Below are 6630 nucleotides of genomic sequence, written 5' to 3'. Positions count from 1 at the left end.
CGATGGACGCACCGATCTTCGTCGATCTTCAAGGTTTCGTAGTTAACGAGAGATTCGTCGCGAAAGAAGTAGCCGTGTTAAGAAATGGCGCGGAATTGACGCATCACATCTTTCGCCCACCGATGTCTTGGGATCTGCTAACGAGAGCGGAAAAATCGCGAGCGTGTTGGTTGACGTCTAACCATCATCAACTAAAGTGGAACGACGGACACGTGAATTACGGATTGATGAAAAGACTCGTTCGGGACGCCGTATGCCGAGGATCTAGCCCCGATTCGACGATGAGGAGCTACGTCAAAGGTCACGAAAAGAAAAAATAGTTGATCGAGATCTTAGGAAACGTCGCCGACGATCGCGACGTAGCCGTCTCCGTCGAGACCATCGACGCCGATTACGAGGATATCGAACGTCTGGAGACTCTAAACGCTTCGCAAGCCTTTCTCTGCGGATATCACGCGAAGAATTGCGCGTTGGAGAACGCTTGCAAACTGCACGATTGGTGGTTCGAACGACGCGATCATTTGCGTGATATGTGCGACTGATTTTATATTATATTATTTTATATTATATTACTATTTAATTGAAATTGCTATTTTAATCTTCAATTACTATTTATTTAAAATTACTATTTAATATTAAATTACTATTTCATTGAAATGGCTATTTAATTAAAATGGTTATTTTAATATTCGATTAAATAATAATTTTATTGAATATTAAATAATAATTTAATAGTAATTTATGAGATTAAACAATAACGCTTCTCAAAATTACAGTATAGAATGACTCATTTAGATTAAAAATAAAAAAAGACCGTGCTTTGATACGTTTGAGGGTCCAGGATACGTTAGATTTGTTAAATGATATCGCGCGAGATGAGATATGCGCAAACGGAACAGATCGCGCGAGAACTCTCGAACGTTGGACGAGGACACAAGAGCGTTTAATTTTCATCTGAATCATCCCTTTCAAACGAACGTTTCCAGGCAGATGGATATTCATTATGTAAATTGTATGCAGCGCGAATGTTCGGGCGACGCCACTGCATTTCCCCGTGTTTAGGATGGACAAGTACGTTTCTGTGTGCATGTGGGCCCGTATTATAACGTGTTATAGCACCTCGGCGCCAACTTTAATACAGTCTTCATACAGTATTCATACCGCATCACACGCGTCCGGGAGGGAAGGGGGTGGCGAAGAGGGGGGAGGGGAAACATTCCTCTTCGTCCAGATGGGAAAATGAGCTGCCAAACTCTTACGTCTCTCGCCTCGCGTCCATTTTCGTATAAACCTAATTTTACCGATACTTCATACGAGTAAATGAGCAGGTGGGAATTTCTACAGGACAAACCTTCTCTGAGACAAAGGATAACGCATTGAGGGATAGTAATGACTAAGCATAATAATATAAAGCATATTCTTCTACAAGGGTTGACATGTGAAGCTAAGAAACTAATATAAATCTAAAGAATAAGTAAAAAAAAAAATTAGTTTAAGAATGTATTTTTGTCATCTATTTTGTTTCCTAAAGCTTATATTGCCACAGGCGATATTTAATTATTAATCTCATTCGAACACTATATGCCCAATATTAAAAAAAAAAAAAAAAAAATGACCACGCACGATTCATTAAATAAGCGAGAATAGTGACTGTAAAGATAGTATCGGACTTCAACCAAAGACTTTGAGATCGAAGGTGACGTCGTGTGTATCTCGGCGTGTTCTCGACTGAAGTTATGTAAAGGGAACGGAGCGGAGCGATGGAGTACTCCCAGCCAAAGTTTGATATTCATGCCGCACTGGATAACGCCTTGCCTTAATCGAGCCTTTGCGTCGTGTTCTAAGAGGAAAGGGTCATCATCGACGAAATCCGATGGATAACGACGACAAAATCGCACCGTATGCATGCCGTCGTCGTCCAGGGCAACTTCCGGGAACGAGACACTAGAGCGGAGCTTCGATTAACAGCAAAGACTATTATCGCAAGTTTAGTTAAGCTCAGATTACGTGAAAGGGACGAAGATATATATATACACGCGGGGAATCCCTTTATGAGAATTAGAGTGATTTTCAACGATTCCGCTTTCTATTGTTCCGCGGAAACTGTCGCTAGCTTATGGTTAAGATAATTCTGTTTTTTCATCTTTCCAATTTGTGTGATTTATATATCATGTATAATACATTTATTTTAGGAAAAGATATTTAAAATTGCATGCGAGAGAAAAGACTTTAAAAATATTTCAGTTATATTTCATCTCTCTTGGGTTCAAAGTTTATCTTTTTTATTCTTCTATTTAGACATTTTTGCTAGTTTTTTAAATACACGCTTTATACTCGACGATATATACAGGGTGTCTGATAATAATCGCCCCATCCGTAATGTGCAGGTAGAGCGGGTTAAACCGAGCAGAAAAGTCCTTTACCATTTTGCGATTTTTCTAATAATTATTGAGAAATTAATTAAAAAAGATAGACCAATTCGCGCGAGTATAAGCGTGCAGCGAGAAGAGACAACCCAAAAGTAGGCGTGCGACGAAGTTTTGGGAGGAGTGTTCTACAAATAACAACAGTTACGTACGAGTGATACATAATACAATGATACGATGGATTCTCGCGTCCTAGCAAGCACATATCAATGCCGCCCATATCAGGCCATCTTTTCTCACCGCGCGGTAATACTCGCGCGAATTGGCCGATCTTCATAAATTAATTTCTCATTAATTATTGCGAAGATCGCAAAACGGTAGAGGACTTTCCTATTCGGTTTAATCCGTTCTACCTGTACATTACCGGTGGGGCGATTTTTATCAGACACTCTGTATATACATATACATATATGTATACAGAGTGTAACAAAAAAATGGAGACAGACTTTATGTGCTTGTAGGGGGGATTGATATAAGTAATTTGAGTATAGGAATGCAGGTCCGCTGAAGCCTCGTTTCCGTGCCACACCGCTGTGAACTGTGAAGTTGTCTAAATTTCCTGTGTAAGTAAAGTGCCTTTTCGGTAAAAGATAGCGAAAAATTTTATTTGAGAAAACTGTTCGGAAAAAAAGATCAGGCTCGTATACCAAATTTTGAATCAATCAGCCTACTTAATATTTGTAATTCATGACATACCTGACTTAATGCAAAAAAGCAAAAACATCAAAGTTTATCTACACAGGAAATTTAGGCAACTTCACAGCCGTGTAGCACGGAAACGAGGCTTCAGCGGATCTGCATTCCTATACTCAAATTACTTATATCAATCCCCCCTACAAGCACACAAAGTCTGTTCTTCTTGTGCATCTTTTTGTTACATCCTGTATATGTAGTCAAATTTCCTCCTACTCTTCTAATTTTATAATTTATGTTTTGAGTTAAGTATAAGTTGCGTTCCATCTCAACTCAATTCTCCACGAGTCCGGACGTAACAATGCCAAATCATTCAATTCTTTATTGGCATCGACAAAATTGGTTCCATTGTCTGAGTATATATAAGCTGGCTTGCCTCTTCTAGAGACAAAACGTCTGAGTGTTGGTCATATCGAAAATCAGCTCCAAATGTATCGTCTTTGGAACGAAACAGACAAATAGACCTACATAACATTTATTTGTTTTGCAACCTCTGCCTTTCCTGTCTTTGATCATGAATGGACCTCCGTAATCTACACCTTTTATATGAAAGCGCCCTGCTATAGCTACGCGAGCTTTCGGTAACTCGCCCATTAACGCTTGTGCTTGCTGTGATTTATTTTTAAAGCATTTTACGCATTCATGAACGACCTTTTTTGCGAGATTTCGGCCACCAGTTATCCAAAATCGCTCACGTATGGAAGCTAAAAGTGCTTGTGAAGCTGCATGCAGCAATCGCAGATGCTCATCTATAAGAAGCAACTTCGTAAATCAATGTTTGGCCAACAAAACGATGGGATGCCTTTTATCATTGAAGAACTCTGAATAATTTAATCTTCCCCCTATCCCTAGCAAACTTTCTTTATCAACAAAAGGATTGAGAGACATTAATCTATTAAATGAAACAAATGCATTTTTTTTGTACTTCGTGTGGAAAGCATTCACGCTGAGCTATCCTTGTATTTAACGACTCTTTTAGTTCTAACGTTGTAAGGAAGTCCGTTTTACGCTTTCTTATGCTTACAATAAGCTGTGATGCGGATGATACGTTTTACACTCGATATATTTTCAAATATAGATGCCTCTGTTGATTGCACTTATTTTGTCATGCAGCACTGTCACTTCTGGCAGATCGCTTTCTGTTGTTACGAATGTGGACCATTCGTCCTTGTTCCTTAGCAAGAAAGATGGACCGGACCACTATAATTTTGAGTGTATTAACTTGTCTGAGGAGACCACGCGAAAGACAGTCGGCTGGATTCTCTGTTGTTGGAACATGTTGCCACTCATGTGACTTTGTTAGGCGTTATATTTCCGCTACGCGATTTGCTACAAATACTTCTAATGTATTTGGCTGCACTCATAACCAACTGATGATTATTGCGGAGTTACTCCAACAAGTGATTTTATTGATAGCATTCGAAGCGATTGAACTACCTTGGCGACCAGGCGCGCGAAAGTGAGACCTGCACAAAGCTCTAGACGAGGGATTGTTTGTTGCTTAAGAGGAGCTACTTTGCTTTTCGCATACAACAGATTTACTTCAACAATTTCTTTGGAATTTTGTGATCGCATGTAGATGCAGGCGCCATAAGCCCTTTGTAACACATCTGCTAAACCATGTAATTGTACATTTGTATATTCTTGCATAAAATATACCGCGATACCTTGACTTGAAAAGTTGACTCTGTTTCCGAAACGATAACCAATTGTTATGCAAATTGAAAGGTAGAGATTCATCCCATGCTAGTTTATGTAACCACAATTCTTGCAATTAAATTTTTGCTATGATTATGCATGGACCAAGAAGACCTAAGGGGTCAAAGATTTAAGCGGTTTCAGTTAGGATTTCTTTGTGACTTTAGTTTGATTTAATTCCTTTATTCTGAAGATCAGCTTGTCGGAAAATGCTTGCCATGTTGTACCTAATGTCTTTGTTTTTCCATCACTCTTGAAATCAATACTATTCAGATTTTGATCTTTTACTGGAACATCTTGAACTATTGCAGGCTCGTTAGATGTCCATTTTCTGCAACTGGAAACCGGCTGCTCCTAGGATACGAGAAATCTTGCGTCTTATGTTTGTTGCTTCTTCAATAGTTCTTGCTCCTGTTAATAAGTCGACGTAAAAATCCTTCCGAACGATTTCGGCTATTGATTGTTTGGTAGTTGATTTTCGACTTCGTTTACTGGCTCTATTAAATATCTTGTTGCCAGAAATAGTGCTGATGCTGTACCGTAGGTAAGGATATTTAACTCGAACGTGTTTATAGGATCCTTGTCATTCGAGCGCCATAATATGCGCTGAAGACTACGTTGCTCTGGATTTACTAACACCTGCCTATACATCTTTCCTATATCTGCAGATATGATGTAAGGATGAATTCTGAATCTAATGAGTATTGAAAATAGATCTTCTTGCACCGTAGGGCCTACCAATTGTAAATCATTTAATGAGATGCCATTATCAGTTGCTGACTACGTGTCGAAAACCACCCGCACCTTGGTAAAAACTTTATATTTCTGCATTTTTGTATACTGCGTTCACGGAGAGAACGACCTCGCTTTTCGTCCGGTTCGGTCAGATCATGCCCGACCGACCGCCCATTTTGCCCCCTCCACGCTGCCAAAATTGGTCTTGCAGGCAGGGATGCCAGTTTTGAGACTCTGCCGTTGCAGTAGCGTGGGAAGGGATAACGCACACAAGGAAAAAGCCGTGTACGTGTGCGCTCGGCGCTCGTATTACTAATATGATTTTTTTGGAAAAGGGCGTACACGTTGGCCAAGAGTGGATTTTTATCATTTATATTCTTTCTATTCTTTATTTCTTTAATTAATTTACATCTTTTATATATATAGAATAAATTATAATGTAATTATAAGATTTATTTTATTAGTAATTTTTATGTGTTTACGCGAGATCTAATAGACGAGCCAAGCCGCGCTAACATATGATTCTCGAGAATCTCGAGAAAGCGTCAGCTATAGCTGACTGAACGACGACTGAAAGAAAGAAAGAGATAGCAGATTTTATGTCTGCGCTCGTCTACTGCCCAAAGCTAGCCGAGCGCCGAGCGCACACGTACACGGCTTTTTCCTTGTGTGCGTTATCCCTTCCCACGCTACGGCAACGGGCAGAGTCTCAAAACTGGCATCCCTGCTTGCAGGTTGCAGATCTGGCTAGCCGACAAAGGGGATCATATTTATTTATAATAGTATTAAATTTTATTAATAATTTTTAGATTGCAAAAAGAGAAAATAAATATAATAGATATATCGCGATTTAATTAAAAAGAGTAATAAAAATCGATTAACAGAAAACAACTCAAGCTTTCAATATTATGACATTTCTTTCGAGCTTTATAGGCGGATCACATACGTGATACACGATCGATACGCATACGACATACAGCATTGAAGTAGCGCGCTGAAGTCTCTCACCTAATCCCCACTCCGCCCAAAGCTGCGCGAAGCGAGGTTGTTCTCTCCGTGAACGCAGTATAGTAACGTT

This window comes from Formica exsecta, unplaced genomic scaffold (genome assembly GCF_003651465.1).
Source record: "Formica exsecta isolate Colony F162 unplaced genomic scaffold, ASM365146v1 scaffold214, whole genome shotgun sequence".
Taxonomy (NCBI): domain Eukaryota; kingdom Metazoa; phylum Arthropoda; class Insecta; order Hymenoptera; family Formicidae; genus Formica; species Formica exsecta.
The sequence above is the reverse complement of the archived record's forward strand: the minus strand, read 5'-3'. Positions refer to the sequence as shown.